Raw genomic sequence first — 19,358 nt, 5'->3', positions numbered from 1 at the left:
AGAAAAGCTGGGTATCTTCTGTCTATGCCAACTATCTTCCACTTGGGTTGAGCCGGCCATCAGCCACTGTCCCGGGGAAGTGTGTGCCGGCAGTCAGTGGGCACGGGCAAACTACTTCTGCTCCAGGGGAGCAGTAAGTAGTAAAACAAAAAAAATGTAAGTCAATGGGACAGGTTTAGGGAGTGGGGAGGAGAGGGGAAGAGGGAGGGAGTTTAAGTAGGAGAGTAGGGAAGCTCTGTCTCAGTCAGCTCCTTAATTGGAATGCACTGGGAGGAAACTGGGGAAGGCCTGATTGCGTCACCGCACATAATTTGCAAAAATTCCCCCCCACACACTTCTGCGTGGCCACCCAATTTTATAATATGTGTGCGCTGGCTCGCACATGTTATAAAATTGGCGCATCCGTGTGCACACGCCGGGAATCGCACATACATAGACACATATGCACATCTTTTAAAATCTACCAAAATGGTGCTTGAGTGCTCTTCTAATCAGTCTAGGCCTCTGTGACAGGAATCTGCAACCTGGTCTCTCTTTTCCAGTCTCCAGCATAGCCAATGTGGCAGACTCCAGCACAGTTCTGTTGCAATTTTCTCAACATGCTTTCTGAAAATCCTCAGCAGGGATCCTGACTCCTCTCAGGTCTTTACATGAAATAGTAGTTGTCTACTTCATTAAACATGATTATCAGCCTATACCATTTAAAAACTCCCTGACTAAGGAAACCAGCATGCAAAAGAAGTTTTAGTACATTCAAAACATTCTTTTAAGTAAATTACCTCTCAAATCTTTCTGTGCTTTGCCTCAATTTAATGTTACATAGAACTAATCACCCAGCTGATTTACATAGACACTGAAGTGGTCTGGTGTTACTATAGCATTGCCACTTAATTTTTTATGGGATAGCAAGGAGTTTGCTTTTTTTTTTTTTTTTCCTCTCTGAGAGCTGGATGGAACTTGTTTTGGACCACGTTCAACATTGCTCATTAAAACGAATGGGAAAAAGAAACCAATTAAAAAAAACAAAAACTTCACTTACAGTTCAAAATAACACAAAAATTTCAGATTAGCTTCTAAATTATTGTGACAGTTGTTCTTTGTCTTTTTATGACCATATTAGCTATTTTAGGTACTTTTAAAGCTAATTCTATTTTTAACTTTCATATTAAACATTTCTGCCTCAAAATAAGAGTTTAAACAATGTTTATATGATCTCACCTGGCAACCACCACCACCAAACTCTTATTGCCAAAGATCAGTGAGGACACCTTGGCATGCTCTTCCAAAGCGCTGGGACTTTGCTTATAGCCCTGATACTGTCTGCCTCAGCAGTTTTCCCACAGTGCCACTGCACTCTTGCCTCAGCTGCACTGTCTCAGCATTTATTTATTTAAAAAAAAAATATTACTTCACTATGGGGCATCGTCAGGCTGCCAGGAGCTCCCCAGGCTCATGTGGCCCCATTACTGCCACATTTGTAGCCGACTGCCATTTTGGGGGTGAGAGGGAATCCCTCAAACAGCTGGCTTCTTTTCTATCACATACAAACACTGCTATGGGGGATGGAATCCCCACTCTATCGTGGCTCCCTACAACTTTTATTTGTACTCACGGCTCATGCTGCCAGTAGCAGGAGGCTGCTTCTTCTCCTTCGCTCCACATAACTTAAAAAAACCCCAAAAAACATTGGAGCACTTTCTGTGGGCCTCTCTTGCCCCAGCCACCAATGAGTCACCTCTTCTTGGGCTTTCTAAAGCCCACACCTGCCAGGCAGATAAATTATATATATATATATATATTTTTATTTATTTATTTATTTATTTTTTTACCCTTATCTATATTTTCTTCTATAATTGCTTTGACCACCAGGTTTGCATTTCTATTAGCTGAGGATCCTGGAAAGCATTTAACTGTTATGTCCCCATCAAAATGAGTTCCCAAATCAGTTCCTTTTATTGGCTGAGGCTCCCAGCAGAAAAATCATTCTTTTTTGACATTTGATGATGTTGAAGGGTTCCTGGGTGCATTGGGTGACTACTTCCCTTTCAGACATCACTTCATATTCTATTGCAGAAGCATCCTCATTTTCCAATGCAGAAAATGCATTATGTAAGGGAGACAATGTGTAGAGTTGGTGTCTCTTCATCACAAGCCTTAATCTGCCAGAGCCCACTATAATCCAATTATTCTTTGGTTTCTGAATCCTGAATGTCTGATTTCTCTGTGGGAGTGGCTCATTGTAAACCAGTTAAACCTGGGTTTCTGAAACCTCTGTGGGAGATCAGAGAGAGAGAGAAATTCTGGATGCTGGAAGGAAGGGGAGGTTATTTGAAACTAGGACAACTTACCTTTCAGTTGAATTATCTCCTTATCCATGGCAGACAGCTGAAGGCAAATTGGTCAACCCTTAATTCTCCAAATGATAGGCCTTGGGACATAAGTACCATACTGAATATAGGACATTTTGCTAATAATGACTAATAAACAATTTGTGACATTAATATTCCGGTCCTATATTATTCACTTAACCTAAGGACTTGGAAGAACAATTTAAGAAGAAACACTAGTGGAAGGTAGGAGGGAATAAACAGCAAAGAGCACTATAATTTGGGAAAAGTAATGAATAAAGTTATATTAAAATTGGACTTTAAATTTAGCCAAGCAGGAACATGAACCAGATAAGCTGTTTAACCCTCAATCAGCCTACATATTCTTACCTGTTGGTGACAGGCAGAGTGTGCATGTGTCCTGACATATATATGTGCATTCCTCTGTCCATGGAGGCACATAGAACATAGTCACCAAGTTATGCATCCAAGTGCCACCTTTGCATACAACTTGATACATATGCGTATTCCTATGCAGTCACATACTCACATTCATATATGCACATTACTCAAAGCTTGCAAATGTACTATTAATTCAGATACTGTGCTTACATTCCTCAGTGGATAGTATGCATATCATACCAGTTGCCAAATTGCCGACAGACACCAAACATTGCCCTAAGCATGTTATATATATTGATGCTTTTCTTTTGAGAAAACAACAATATTTCCAAGCATGTAATATATGTTGACATTGTTTTAAATATTTGAACTCATTTGTTCAATTTTGACTTTTTATTAAAAATATAATCTTAGATCTTCATATTTTGTTTTAAAGACTGAGGAATCAGTAGAATTTGTATCTTCTTTCAAACAAATATTGAGTGATTGTATCAACCATGGTAAATCCTTTGTCATCTAGGAGTTGAAGGGAACATTTTTGTAATTTAAAAACTTAGTTTGCTGTACAAAGTTTACATGAAATGAAATAGTCAAAAGGTTAGAATTTTCTCTGGTATCTTTTTGGAGATAATCACTTCTTGCCAACATTTAAGTTATAAATACTTCTTGGTTCATTTTCACAGGTTTAACATTCTTTTTCTTTTTGTTACTCAGTTCATTAACTGGTTTTCTTCAGGCTATCTACATTATATGACAGATTGTCTTCATTTCAGAGCAAACTAATGAGAAGCGATTGATGAAAAATACATATGCTTTTAAGCACGTATTTAATAGCTATATGAGGAATCTTATCATTAAATTCATGAAGAAAATGTGGTTGTTGATTAACCCTTACTTGAATACAGAATTTTATTGTGTATACTCTTTACAGATCTTGTTGTGCTTCTTTAGAATGTGAGAGTACAATGAAATATGAGTGACTTACCTTGAATTCCATTTTTTATTTTACAGTTTCTATAGCAATAGATTTGGAGAGGAGGCCCCACCTGATTCTGGTCACTGTTAATAATTTTGGCACCAGGCCTGGTTTCCTATCACACTAATAACTTTCAGGAATGGAGATGGAGTTGATTATGTGAATAGAGTGTTTATTGTTGATAAATGCCACATTGCTGATGCCAAGAGATGGACAAATTCCAGACACTGGTTGAGTGGTTTCTTTGGACAGAATTGGATGTGGAGAATAAAAGAAAAGTAAAGGGGAGCCACATGAAGCAATGAGTTGAACATATAGATGTACCTTTTAGGGATGTGAATCGTTTTAGGACGATTAAAATTATCGTCCGATAATTTTAATATCGTCTTAAACCGTTATGGAACACAATACAATAGAGATTCTAACGATTTATCATTATAAATCGTTAGAATCGTGAGCCGGCACACTAAAACCCCCTAAAACCCACCCCCGACCCTTTAAATTAAATCCCCCACCCTCCCGAACCCCCCCCAAATGAGTTAAATAACCTGCGGGTCCAGCGGCGGTCCGGAACGGCAGCGGTCCGGAACGGGCTCCTGCTACTCAATCTTGTTGTCTTCAGCCGGCGCCATTTTCCAAAATGGCAGCGAAAAATGGCGGCGGCCATAGACGAACATGATTGGACGGCAGGAGGTCCTTCCGGACCCCCGCTGGACTTTTGGCAAGTCTCGTGGGGGTCAGGAGGCCCCCCACAAGCTGGCCAAAAGTTCCTGGAGGTCCAGCGGGGGTCAGGGAGCGATTTCCCGCCGCGAATCGTTTTCGTATGGAAAATGGCGCCGGCAGGAGATCGACTGCAGGAGGTCGTTCAGCGAGGGTTCCGGCGCCTCGCTGAACGACCTCCTGCAGTCGATCTCCTGCCGGCGCCATTTTCCGTACGAAAACGATTCGCGGCGGGAAATCGCTCCCTGACCCCCGCTGGACCTCCAGGAACTTTTGGCCAGCTTGTGGGGGGCCTCCTGACCCCCACGAGACTTGCCAAAAGTCCAGCGGGGGTCCGGAAGGACCTCCTGCCATCCAATCGTGTTCGTCTATGGCCGCCGCCATTTTTCGCCGCCATTTTGGAAAATGGTGCCGGCTGAAGACAACAAGATTGAGGAGCAGGAGCCCGTTCCGGACCGCTGCCGTTCCGGACCGCCGCTGGACCCGCAGGTTATTTAAGTCATTTGGGGGGGGTTCGGGAGGGTGGGGGATTTAATTTAAAGGGTCGGGGGTGGGTTTTAGGGGGTTTTAATGTGCCGGTTTTGCGATTTTTCGATTTTTAGATTTTTCACGATTTTTCACGATATTTTACCCCCCCAAACGGCAACAATACGATTCCCTCCCCCTCCCAGCCGAAATCGATCGTTAAGACGATCGAGGACATGATTCACATCCCTAGTACCTTTGACTCTGGATCCTACCTCTACCTCTTATTTTTTGCATGTTTTGCCCCTTTAAGAGTTTTATTATGGAATCTTATTACAACTTTGAAGACTTCTTTTGTATTATGGAATGGTGTGCCATGCAGTCTAAGATACCTAAATGGGACAAAGAGAAGTTGATGGGCATTGAACTCAGATTGGCTGCAGAGACAGAGCAGAAGCATACACCTGACATGTTGGCAATGATCATTATAGCATTGTTTAAATGAGTGATAGCTGAGATTAGGGGTGTGCATTTGTTTGCAACATATTGGCAATCCGCAACATATTGGGCCCTATTCGTTGTATTTGTTGCTTCGCAAAACGTATCGTGATTCCCATGAATACAACAAATTTTCACCGAATTATTCGGCTGTCTAAAGGAGCAAATTTAAACAAAACCTCCACCCTCCTGGACCCCCCCCCCCCCCCCAAGACTTGCCAAAACTCCCTGGTGGTCCAGCGGCGGTCTCGGAGCCATCTACTGCACTCACGCCGTTGGCTGCTGGTATTCAAAATGGCGCCGATAGCCTTTGCCCTTACTATGATGCCTATAGCCTTTGCCCTTACTATGTAACAGGGGCTACCGGTGCCATTGGTCAGCCCCTGGCAGCCGATGGCCCGAGTGAAGAAGATCGCTCCAGGACCCCTGCTGGACCAGCAGGGACTTTTGGCAAGTCTTGGGGCGGACTTCTGACCTCCCCAAGACTTGCCAAAAGTCCCTGGTAGTCCAGCGGGGGTCCTGGAGCTATCTCCTGCAATTGGGCTGTCGGCTGACAGTATTCAAAATGGCGCCTATAGCCTTTGCCCTTACTATGTCACAGGGGCTATCGGCGCCATTTTGAATACTGGAAGCCGACAGCTCGAGTGCAGAAGATTGCTCAAGGACCCCCGCTGGACCACCAGGGACTTTTGGCAAGTCTTGGGGGAGTCAGGAGGGTGGGGGTTTATTCGTTAGTGATATGTTGTATTCATGGGGGTTCACCATATGTTTCGTGACGCCCACAAAGACAATGAATATGGCATATATGTTGCGGATTGCCAATACATTGCAAACGAATGCACACCCCTAATGCAGCATTTGCACAGAAACAGAAAAGCTGCTATGGAAGCAGAACAGTGAATAAACAGAAAAACATTTGTGGAGACAGAACACTCCTCTCCTGAAATTTCACAAACTTTCTTTAATTAAACACTAATAACATTGCAATCAATGTAAGAAGACCAAAGTGCTCACACTTCTCCATGAACCTTGAGAAACACTATTTTAGTGACAGATATAACAAAGTTCATAGTCCCTCATTTGGCAGTCAGTATTACAACCTTAAGGATCTTCCCATCTCCACTGGGCATCTTCTTGGTGATGAATCTCCAAGTGGTGCCAGTTTCACACCAGAACTCAGAATGGTTGGAGAATCTGGGTCTGTCGATCGAGGAACCAAGGACCTGGCAATGATGATGACTGTGACTACAACCATCAGAGTGATCATAAGAACAGAAGAAGTTGCCATACTGGATGGGACCGAGGATCCATCAAGTCCAGCATTCTGTTTCCAACAGTGGTCAGTTCAGAATAAGTACCTGGCAAGTACCCAAACATTAAATAAATCCCATGCTACTAATGCCAATAATAAGCAGCAGTGGCTATTCCCAATGTCAATTTAACTAATAGCAATTTATGGACTTCTCCTCCAGGAACTTGTCTAAACTTTTTTTTAAACCTAGCTAAACTATCTAACTTAATCACATCCTCTGGCAAAAAATTCCACAGCTTGTGCATGGAGTGAAAAATAATTTTCTCTGATTTCTTTTAAAAGTGCTACTTGCTAATTTCATGGAGTGCCCCAGAGTCTATTATCTGAAAGAGAAAAACAACAATTGACAGGTACCCATTCTAGTCAGAATGAGCATTGTCCTTTTTGAAACCCAACTGGAGTGGTGTATTCCTAGTTGGTTTTACTTGGAACTGTTGGAATCCAGCTGCCTTCCCAGACTTCTCAGCGGTGGCCATTCACAGTGTGGGAGGAATCTGCCATTGGACACTCTGATGTGTGTGATACTAGGACCTGGCAAAGAGATGCTTAGGGCAACAATGCACATCGGTGAACAAAATTCAGTGCACTTTGGTGGGAGAGTTGGGTACTGACCCCGATGGTGATGTCACATGCTCTAGATTACTGAGCCTGCATGGACTTGGATTCATTGCCCCAACAAGAAGGCCTCCTAGTTCCTGCTCCACTTAATTCCAGTCTTCTCTCTTGCTCAAGTCCTTAAGTCTGGTTCCTGCCTTCAGCTTCTGCAGGGCTCCATCTTCTCAGCTTTCAGTTTTGCTTCAGTCTTTACCTGTGTCTCCACTGCAGTCTTCAGCTCAGCTTCAGCCATAAGCCTTGTCTCAAGCCATCAGTCTTGTCCATGCCTGGCTTCAGCCACAAACCTGGTCTTTGTATAGACTTTTGGACTCGGTCATAGGCGGACCCGTGCCAAGACTCACTCAACCGCTGTTGGCATGGGTCTTAAGGCTCTACCTATGATGCTGCATCACGGCAGGAGGGGCTCATGCATATGCAGTTCCTAATAGTTTGCTGAGGCCATGAGTTTGGTAGACATGTCCCTGTGATGGGCTATCCCTGCCTTGATCACCCAGATGCAGGAGCAAAAAACAGAATTTATGGGTCTCCTGCATTAGTTCATGCAACAGGCCCATCAGCAACTCAATCGATTAAAAGACCCATTATGGACCTTGTCACAGCATTTAGATATATAACAAGTTCAATATCCAACTTCACTCTCAGTTCCAGTTCTGAAGAACCTCTACCTGGTCATGTGACTACAGGTTTCTTGCCCATCATGATGCAGATTGGGTCTCACCAAAAGAACATTCAGTTCTATGTATTATCTAAAGCATTCATAGAAACATAGAAATGATGGCAAAAGAAGACCAAACGGCCCATCCTGTCTGCCCAGCAAGTTTTGCACTTTTTTTTTCTCATACTTATCTGTTACTCTTGGCTCTTAGTAACCTTTTGGTTTTATTTCCCTTCCACCCACACCATTAATGTAGAGAACAGTGTTGGAACTTCATCTAAGTGAAATATTTAGCTTAATTAGTTAGGGGTAGTAACTGCCACAATAAGCAAGCTACACCCATGCTTATTTGTTTAACCAGACTATGTAATTCAGTCCTTGTTGGTTGTTGTCTGTATATAGATCCACTTTTCTTCATTCCCCCTGCCGTTGAAGCAGAGAGTTATGCTGGATATGCATTGAAAGTGAAGTACCAGTCTTTCTCCCCTGCCTTTGAAGCAGAGAGCTATGCTGGATATGCATGAAGTATCAGTCTTTCTCTCCTGCCATTGAAGCAGAGAGCTATCCTGGATATGCGTGAAGTATCAGTCTTTCTCCCCTGCCATTGAAGCAGAGAGCTATGCTGGATATTAAGGATGTGAATCGTGTGATCAATCATCTTAACGACCGATTTTGGCTGAGGGGGGGGGGGGAAATCTGATTGTCTTAGTTTTTTTGGTTAAAAAATCGTTTTATCGGGGGAGTTGGGAGGGCGGGAAAACCGGCACACCAAAACAACCCTAAAACCCACCCCAACCCTTTAAAACAAATCCCCCACCCTCCCGAACCCCCCCCCCCCCAAATGTTTTAAATTACCTGGGGTCCAGTGGGGGGGTCCCGGCGCGATCTCCCGCTCTCGGGCCACGGCTGTGTTAATAGAAATGGTGCCGGTGGCCCTTTGCTCTTACCATGTGACAGGGCAAAGGTAGCACCGGCGCCATTTTGGTTCCTGGCACCTGACGTCACGAGTGCAGGAGATCGCTCCCGGACCCCCGCTGGACCCCCAGGGACTTTTGGCCAGCTTGGGGGGACCTCCTGACCCCCACAAGACTTGCCAAAAGTCCAGCGGGGGTCCCGGAGCGACCTCCTGCACGCGGGCCGTATTGCCAATATTCAAAATGGCGCCGGCACTACCTTTGCCCTGTCATATGATAAGGGCAAAGGGCCACCGGCGCCATTTCTATTAACACAGCCATGGCCAGAGAGCGGGAGATCGCACCAGGACCCCCCACTGGACCCCAGGTCATTTAAAACATTTGGGGGGGGGGTCGGGAGGGTGGGGGATTTGTTTTAAAGGGTCGGGGTGGGTTTTAGGGTTATTTTGGTGTGCCAGTTTTCTCGCCCTCCCCCTCCCCCGATTTACGATTTTTTGACGATAAATCGGGGGAATTGCTATTGTATCGCGGCTCTAACGATTTTTGACGATTTCAAATATATCAGACGATTGTTTTAAATCGTCAAAAAACGATACACATCCCTACATATGCATTGAAAGTGAAGTATCAGGCTTATTTGGTTTGGGGTAGTAACCACCGTAACAAGCAAGCTACTGCCCACTTTTTTGTGAATATAAATCCTTTTTTCCACATTTCCTCTTGCCGTTGAAGCTTAGAGCAATGTTGGAGTCGCATTAACCTTGTGTATGTTTATTGAATAAGGGTATTATCTCCAGGTAGTAGCCATCATTCCCGTGAGCCACCCACTCTTCATTCACATCCTCTAGACTTTATGGATCCACAGTGTTTATCCCATGCCCCTTTGAAGTCCTTCATGGTTCTGGTCTTCACCACTTCCTCCAGAAGGGCATTCCAGGCATCCACCACCCTCTCCATGAAGAAATACTTCCTGACATTGGTTCTGAGTCTTCCTCCCTGGAGCTTCAAACCGTGACCCCTGGTTCTGCTGATTTTTTTCTGACAGAAAAGGTTTGTCCTTGTCTTTGGATCATTAAAACCTTTCAAGTATCTGAAAGTCTGTATCATATCACCTCTGCTCCTCCTTTCCTCCAGGGTGAACATATTTAGATTCTTCAATCTCTCCTCATAAGTCATTTGATGAAGACCACCCACCTTTTTGGTCACCCTTCTCTGGACCGTCTCCAGAATTGAACACAGTACTCCAGGTGAAGCCTCACCAAGGACCTGTAAAAGGGGATAATTACTTCCCTTTTCTTACTCAATATTCTTCTCTCTATGCAGACCAGCATTCCTCTGGCTTCTACATCCCTCTTGTACTTGGACTACCCTGGCTTAGTCTTCATCAATTATGTATTGACTGTAATTCCTTACAGACTGACCAATGGGGTCTGTCCTGCCAGGAACATTGTATCATTTCACCTTTGTCTCCAACCTCTTCACTTCAAATCACCTTATCTGAAGTGCCAGTTTTGGCGCTTCAATGTACATCCTGTTATGGGTGAATTCTGAACTGTGTTTCCTCCTGCCAAAGAACATTTGGTATTTATCAGAACTAGGGGTGTGAATCGTGTGATCGATCGTCTTAACGATCGATTTTGGCTGGGGGAGGGAGGGAAATCTGATCGTCGTGTTTTGTTTTTTTTAAAACAAATCGCCCATATGACATAGTGAGGGCAAAGGTAGCACCGGCGCCATTTTGAAGATTGGCAATATGGCCCGAGTGCAGGAGGTCACTCTCGGACCCCTGCTGGACTTTTGGCAAGTCTTGTGGGGGTCAGGAGGCCCCCCCAAGCTGGCCAAAAGTCCCTGTGGGTCCAGCGGGGATCTGGGGGCGATCTCCTGCACATGTGACGTCGGGAGCCAGGAACCAAAATGGCGCCGGAGCTACCTTTGCCCTGTCACATGATAAGGGCAAAGGGCCACCAGCACCATTTCTCAATGCAGCCGTGGCCAGAGAGCTGGAGATCACGTCGGGACCCCCCCCACTGGACCCCAGGTAATTTAAAACATTTGGGGGGGGGGTTTGGGATGGTGGGGGATATGTTTTAAAGGTTTGGGGTGGGTTTTAGGGTTTTATTTGGTGTGCCGGTTTTCCCGCGCCCTATTTAACAATACAATACAAATGCCCATGATGATAAATCGGGGGCATTTGTATTGTATCGTGCACTCTAATGATTTTGGACGATTTTAAAATTATCTGACGATAATTTCAATCGTTCAAAAACGATTCAATTCCCTAATCAGAACTAGTCTCAGTCCTTGTCTAAGCTTTCAGACTTTTCTTCAGTTAAGTCTTCTGTTCTGAATGATTTTTCAGTCCAGTCTCAAAACAATCTCTGAATCCTGGGTCTGGATCCCCGAGTCACCAGTTGGTAAAATAGTACCTTCATCTCCTCAGAAGTCAAAGAGAAGAGGCTTGTTGAGGGGATACTGTTAGAATCCAGCTGCCTTTCCAGATGCCTTGGTGGCGGATGTTCACCATGTGGATGGGAGGCACCATTTGACCCTCTGACATATGAGATACTAGGACCCGGTGAAGAGATGCTTAGGGCTTGTGTGGGCGTCTGTGTGCACAATTCGGTGCATGATGGCGGGCAAGTTGGGTACCCGCTCAGATAATTATGTCACACACTCTAGACTACTTAATCTGCATAGACTTGAATGTGTTGCCTCAAGAAGGTCTCCTGTTTCCTGCTCCTCCTGGTTACAGTCTTCTGTCTTGCTCAAGTCCACCAGCCTGGTTCCTGCCTTCAGTGTCAATTTGTTTCCTGCCTTCAGCTCCAGCATGGTTTTTGCTGTCAGCATCAGCATGATTCCTGCTTTAAGCTTCAGCCTGGTTCCTGTCTTCAGCTTTTGTCTGGCTCCATCTTCTCAGCTTTTAGCTTTCCTTCAGTGTTTGCCTGTGGCTCCGCCACAGTCTTCAGCTGCAATTCAGCCCTCAGCCTTGCCTCAAGTCATCAGCCTTGTCTCAGGCCATCAGCCTTGTCTGTGCCTAGCTTCAGCCACAAGCCTGGTCTTTGTATAAACTTTTGGACTCAGTCATAGACTGGCCTGTGCCAAGACTCACTCACCCACCATAGAAGAGGGTCTCAGGACTCTACCTCATCAAGAGAGACTAACATACACTTCTTACAGGAACATTGGTAGCCAGATCAGGCATCTGAGGATGGATCTCTACATCCAATTCAGGAATTACCAATTCAAAGTAGTCTGATGAGTCTTGTGCTGCCTCACCTCAGTTGCATAAAAGTTCAGATCCTGCTAGCTAGTGTTACAATCCTCTCTGAGGACCCATTCCCGCAGACAGGCTCTCACCAACTCTCTCTGCCAGCACCATTGTTGCTGCAGCTCTTCGCAGTTGTGGAAGCCGCCAGCCTCCCTCGGAGTAGCCTTCTATTGCTTCCCTCCTGTGCGGATGAAGCTGTGCCACCGACTCCTCATACGGGTGAATCCCCCCGCCGGGATTCCCTCCTCCTACATGGCCCGAGTGCCACATCTGAGTCCTCTTCAGCATTATGGAGCCAGCACTGCCTTCCCTTCATCTCGGGGCAGGAGGTCGCCCCCAGCGTAGTTCCTCTTCACGGCAAAAGCCACCTCTGGCCTGCTTCTTTTCCTCCTTGTGGCTAGGTGCTGCTGCAGGCCTTGGCTCCTCCCACCTTCCTCCGGGGCTCCCTTTAGGCATGGCTGCATACCTCTCTTTTTCTCTTAAAGGGCCAGAAGCAGGAAACACCCTTCTTCCCTCCGGATGACCTCCTTAGGGCACTTCCTGGACCTGCCCTATAAAAAGGTCCTGCTTCATATCCTCAGGGTCTTCGTATGAAGTTACACACTCCATGGAGCTTCTCCTTCATCCATGGAATTCCACCGCTTCCATCGTGGTCCATCTTGCTGCTCCTGTCTGGAAGACTTCATGTTCCATGTCTTCTTGTTCTTGATGTCTCCGTCCGACGCTCCGGGTCTTGTCCCTCATCGGATCCTCCTCATCCCTCGGCTTTCCTTCTTGTATGCCTTGGGGTTCCTCATCTGTACCTAGATGTCCTAGATGTTCCTGATATCCAGATGCCCAGATGTCCACTCGTTCAGAGATCCAGCTGTCCAGGTGTCCAGATGTCCAGATAACTTGTGTCCTGAGGTACCTTTCTCTTGTGTACCATCTTCCTTCACTCCTCATCTCGATCATGAAGAATCTGCTAGCAGTCTTGCCATACACCGGACCTTGTCTCCATCCGACCTTCTTAGGAATAAATCCATCTCATTCGGTGTCCGTCTTCAGGTGACTAGAATCCCTTATAGCTGGACTTCTCTCAAGCACTTCCTGGAACCTCTTCTCTGCTCTGTGCATGTTCCACTCTCCGTCTGGTCCACGACCAGCCTTCCAGGTTGTGTAGAGTGCATAGCAGGACAGGGTAGTCCATTACTAGTCCACGTTGGGCTGTGTAGGATGCCCTGAGGGACAGCCCCCTCCAACTCCAAAAGTCTCTTCTAATCTCGTCTCGTCTCGTCCAAGTCCATGAGTCCTTGTCTCATCCAAGTTCCAGGAGTCCTCGTTTCCCCTATGTATTCTGACTCTTTTATGCTCTAGGATCCGGAATCCCTTACTCCGGTTCCTTGCCTCTTCGATCCAGCCTTCTTTCCTCACTGATGCATTTTGGCTCAGTGGGGGCCTGACCCCGCTTCATCCTACTCCTGTGTTCATGCTTCACCCATGCTTGTACTTGCTCACCTCCTTCAGGGTGTATCTTGGGGCTCCTCCCTGAGTCACCTCATGGGCCAAGGGCTCACACTCTCCCAGGAGCAAGTGATCACATCTCTGTGTCTCTTCCAGGACCCGCTGGGCATGTTTTTAACAGCTAGGTAATCTGAATTAAGTGAGCTGCAGAGATAGACCTTGTGGCATGGTTAGTATGTTTCAGTTCTTTGAGAATGTAGTGCTACTACTCTGGCTGGGTAGATTTACTGATGCTTTCAATCCTGTTGCTCACATATACATAAACCTTTTGTTCTGATGGTATATGTTATCCAGTATCACTTTGCTGTCAGCGTAAAATGTAATTATGTCAGGTTGCAAGTCTTTTTCATTTAGCACCAGTTCAGGAATTTTCACTGCTAACATTGTCCCACACAATTAAAGTCTTGGTATGGTTTGACAAGTCTATGGAACTAATTTAGCCTTATTAAGTATGAATCCCACTTAGGGGTTTTCATTGTCTGTTTCATCAAGGAGGCCACCGCATCTATAGTTTTCACTGAGGCATCTGAAAAGACACAAATTTCCTTGGATTGTGCTGTAGAGAAAGAAACAGAGGTATAAGTATGTGAAATCTGGAACTGATCATACCTCCCACACCCCTTTCTTACTTAGGGGTGACAGGGTGTTCTTTTTTTATATCTCTGCTGAAAGATGTCTTAGCAAAGATATCCTTTGTATAGTGACTGTGGCTACAAATTCAGCAGGTCAAAGCCTTTTAATTTAATGAAAAATATACTGATTGATTGATGTGATGTTTTATTATCTATATGTCTAGAGATTTAGGGGTGGATTTTAAAAGCCCTGCTCGCGTAAATCCGCCCGGATTTATGCGAGCAGGGCCTTGCGCGCCGGCGCGCCTATTTTCCATAGGCCTGCCGGTGCGCGCAGAGGCCCAGGACTCGCGTAAGTCCCAGGGTTTTTTGTCGGGGGCGTGTCAGGGGCATATCGGGGGTGGGGCCGATCGACGCGGCGTTTTGGGGGCGGGACGCGGCGTTTCGGGGCGTTTCGGGGGCGTGGCCATGCCCTCCGGAACTGCCCCCGGGTCGCGTCTCGGCGCGCCAGCAGCCCGCTGGCGCGCATGGATTTACGTCTCCCTCCGGGAGGCGTAAATCCGTGGACAAAGGTAGGGGGGGGTTAGATAGGGCTGGGGGGTGGGTTAGGTAGAGGAAGGGAGGGGAAGGTGAGGGGAGGGCGAAAGAGAGTTCCCTCCGAGGCCGCTCCGATTTCAGAGCGGCCTCGGAGTGTACGGAGGCAGGCTGCACGGCTCGGCGCACGCCGGCTGCCCAAAATCGGCAGCCTTGCACGCGCCGATCCAGGATTTTATAAGATACGCGCGGCTACGCGTGTATCTTATAAAATCCAGCGTACTTTTGTTTGCGCCTGGTGCACCAACAAAAGTACGCGAACGCGCATTTTTTAAAAATCTACCCCTTAATGTTTTATTGTGTATGCAGATTTTGGTCCACATCAATCAATTTCTGGAGACAGCTGAATATAAGAATTGCTAAATAAATATATAAATTGATCCTATAAGCTGTTCACTGTCAATAGGATTTCACATCTGATATATTTTTTCCTGAATTGATATCCAAAAGGTGAATGTGTCTTTCTTGAGATACCAGCTAAGACCAAGGCTACACTGAATTGGTGATGTGTCAACTCTTAGGTCTTGGACTCTTAAATTCTTTATATGGCCCTCCGAAGAGAATACCTGCATTACCTTTGCACTGGTAGATGCTATTTTGTGCAGTCTCAGATTAGCAATGGCTAACATCTATTGTGTCCTCTTCAGCAGGTCAATGGACTCTTTCTCTGTAGGCATAGGCTTGAGTCTCTTGGCCAAATAAAAATCCCTTTCTAAAAAATCAATTTTTCTTTCTTCTGCTGTTTTCTGAGTGGATAGGTAGCCATGGCTAATGATGGACTGTTGCCAAAGACATGCACTTTCATATGGTATTTGATGATGTCATTGCTGATATTATTGTACCATAGGAATCTTAAGTAATTTGTATTGCCTTCTTTAACCACAAAATGTTAGAACATCTTCTGAATGTCGATGATTACAGCAACAGGTTCTTTTCTGAAGTGGAGTAAGACTCCTGGTCAAGTAAGAAGCACATCCTTCAGAGAAACTCCTTGAAACTGAGCTCATGAATTTAATACAACTTTGATTTGGCCAAGTTTCTGAGAATGGTATTCCACAGAGGAAGAAATATATTAGCACTCTTCTTCTTTCAGTGGTCTGGCTCTGCATGACTATTGTGGAATATATTTTTCATGAAGGCCACAAAATTATCTTTTGCCTCTGGTTTTCACTTCAAAGTCTGATACAACAAAGCAAGTGTTGTGGTTTTGAGGTGTTGGAATGGATTCTTGGGTACTGCGGTGATGGTCACTCCCACAGGGAGGAGCCCCATGAGGAACCACAGTACTAGGCTAGACTCTATACACGCAGACACAGAGAAGTTGGATTTTATTATACAGCTTGATGGTACTGCCCGGGAAGTGGGCAGCAGTGGAGATAAGCCAGTGAAGCAGTCCAGGGATCCTCAGCAGAGGAGACAGTCTCTCATTCAAGTAGATGGTAGGCAGCATGGGGACTGAAGGTTAATACTCACTGAAGCTGCTGTAGTTGAAGGACCAGTAATTCAGAAGTTGATCAGTGGCAGGCACCAGATTAGGGAGAGCAGGCCCTCGAGGAGCGAGTACCTGATGTCCCAGTATAGGTACCTGAAACAGAGCAGAAGGGCCCCCGAGGAGCGGGTACCCAGGTTAGAGAGAATACCCCGAACGGCAGAGAGAGCTTCCTGCGGCAGCTGGAAGCGGCAGAGCAGCGTAGACCAGAGGCATTCCAATCCTTGCTAACTCGGATTGTTAGCAAATGAAGGGCAGGCTAAATACTAGGATGTGATGATGTCACTCGGAGGGGTCGCCCCCGAGGTTCCCGCCACGACGTGGATAAATATGTGGGTGGCGAGCACGCGTTCACCCTATGAGGCCCTCGGGAAATCATGGCGAGCACCATCGCCGTTGCCAATCCGGGGAAGCCGGAGAGAGCGGCATGATGACGTGGCAGCAGCCATCTTCCCAAGGCTTGAGAAGAGAGAAGGAAGAAAGGTGAGGCACAGATTTCGAAGCCGTCTGAGACCGATGGATGCAATAGCAAGCCTGGACAAGGTCTGATCTCTATTATATTGAAGCCAAGGCCTGGGCATTTGAAATGGAAGTAGTGCTACCAAGCTGTTTGACTCATCTTTGAAGAATTCCTTATTCATTATCTTCAGAAATTATTTGCTTTTCATTGAAAGTGCAGGTTTATTATAATCTCTTATGGTCTGGAACACGGTGCTTCCAAGATCCTCGTCATAGTTCTCTGTTGTGAAAGTATTCAAGTAGGTCTGCCCAGCATGATCTGGTTTTTATTTTATAGCCAGCCATATTTTCAATGCAGAAATGATTAGCATATTGTTAGCAAAAAGATAAACATACATTTTCCAGCGCACTGGTATTAAAGAATCAACACTATCTGGCTTGCATATGCTATCAATGCAAACATCACTACTATTAACTAACCAAGGTCCAGTTTTGGGGAATAAGGAATGTTGTGAGTACTGTTGAGTTGCTGATGAACCTTAAGAACTCTTAGCATATCCCTGCCACATAGAAGCAAGACATGTCCATTGCGATCTAAAGATGGGATACAACTAACTATAGTTTTCAGGTAGGGCTGATACCATGTAGTCTCTGGCATAGAGATTTCATTTCTGTTGACTGGTAACTGATTGTATTTTATAAGAGCAGGGAGGGGTAGCTCAATGCTGCCATCTTCAGCTTTTACAATGGAACCAGTCACCCTCCTCCCAGTAGTATCTATTGTTCTTATACATGTTCTTAGGGTCTGATGCAAAATAGTGCACTCAGCCAAGTGCACTGTTTAACCTGCGGAGGGATGCACAAGTTGGACATGCTTCTACAGCCTTTTGTGCTATAAGGGGACTAGTGCATCCAAAACACATGTCCAAGTCCCTGGTGAAACTAATAGCGCTCATCACGTGCAAATGTATGATGACAAAGCTATTAGTTATTCACCACAAATGTAAAAAAAAAAAAATGTGTACCCGACCTGCACATATTTATGCTCAGAAATTAACACCTGCCCATAACAGCCATTAATTTCTGAGCATCCCAAAAAGTTGTACAGAAAAGCAGAAAATACTGCTTTTCTGTAAATCCTCCAACTTAATATCATGATGATATTGTGAGAGGAACCAAAAGATTAAAAGGTTTAAAAAAAAAAATGGTGGACAGTTAGAAAAGCACCCTAACCTGAGCGCCTGCTTTCTGTGCTCATTTATCGCATCAGCCCCTTTTCCTATATTTTAATTATTTTCATATACCGATGCTCAAGACTAGTGTCTTATCGTACCAGTTTACATTGAAACAAGGGGTAACCAATGAACTAGGAAGATAAAGTTACAATGAACCTTGCCAGTTATCTATTATTCTGATCTCTCATGCATACCCTTAACAAGCCTCACCCCGATCCCCACATCTCTAGTGTCCCTCCAGTGAACCCCAACATCCCAAACAACCCCTACCCCTACTACCTACAATCTACTTGCCCCATGTTCGTTGGAAGCTCTGTGATTAAATTCTCTCTGAAGGCCTCTCCAAGTCTGCCTCATGGTCCAGAGGTTTCTCCTTTGTTCTCTTATGGGGAACAGTAAATGTTTATCTTTCACCACCAGGGATGAGAGACATGACACATCCTTGGAGGTAAAATTTGGCTGCTGTACTGTAGAATCACCCTAACTCGAAAAAACTAGAAATTGTACATCACAGAAACACAAACGTGTATATGATTAAGTGCAAATGTACATGCAAAGTGCATGCACAACATACTTATTCTACTTATGCATATTTAATATTTTGTTTACACTTACATAAACTCATAAAATGTATGTACATATATTGCATTGCATGCATTTTTTTGAAAGTTGTTCCCTTCACAAGGCTTTTAGATATTGGGATAGCTGGACCAGTGCTATCATGGTTTAAATCATATCCTCACAATCATTCTCAGCAAGTAAGAATGTCCTCTGCCACCTCATCTTGGTACCCCATCACTACAGGTGTAACTCAAGGATCTGCATTGTGGGCAGCACTGTTCAATGTTTATTTCACACCTAACAACATATAATTTCATTTTCCATTAAAATCATCCTGGTCCGCTACCATCAAGTTTGCTTCACTATGTTTATCCACAAATAAAGTTCGGCTTTCCTATCCCAAACTATCACTTAACCTTAAAAAAAAAAATCTAAGTTTGGGTTGTCCCTCCTACCAAATACCCTCAACTGTTATGGTCCCGGGCCGTGCCCCGGTCCCTCCACTTACCGCGGGACGGCCTGGGCTGCTGCAACACTTTCCCAGGTCTGCTCGACCCTGGCTGCGGCGCTCCCTCCTCGAGGGAGACGCCGTCATTGCTCCGTGGCTGTCCCCGCCTCCTAGGTGCATGCGCGCACAGGGGCTCTGCTCTAACGGTACTGTCTCCTGCAGCGCAACTTACGGCACATCAGTTGTGCGACCTTTGGAGTTCCACCCAACAGAAGCTCCGATTGATGGCGGCCAAGGCAAAGAAGTTTGCTGACAGGTTACGGCGGCCGGCGCCTGTTTTTCTCC

This window comes from Rhinatrema bivittatum, chromosome 5 (assembly GCF_901001135.1).
Source record: "Rhinatrema bivittatum chromosome 5, aRhiBiv1.1, whole genome shotgun sequence".
NCBI classification, from domain to species: Eukaryota; Metazoa; Chordata; class Amphibia; order Gymnophiona; family Rhinatrematidae; genus Rhinatrema; species Rhinatrema bivittatum.
The sequence above is the reverse complement of the archived record's forward strand: the minus strand, read 5'-3'. Positions refer to the sequence as shown.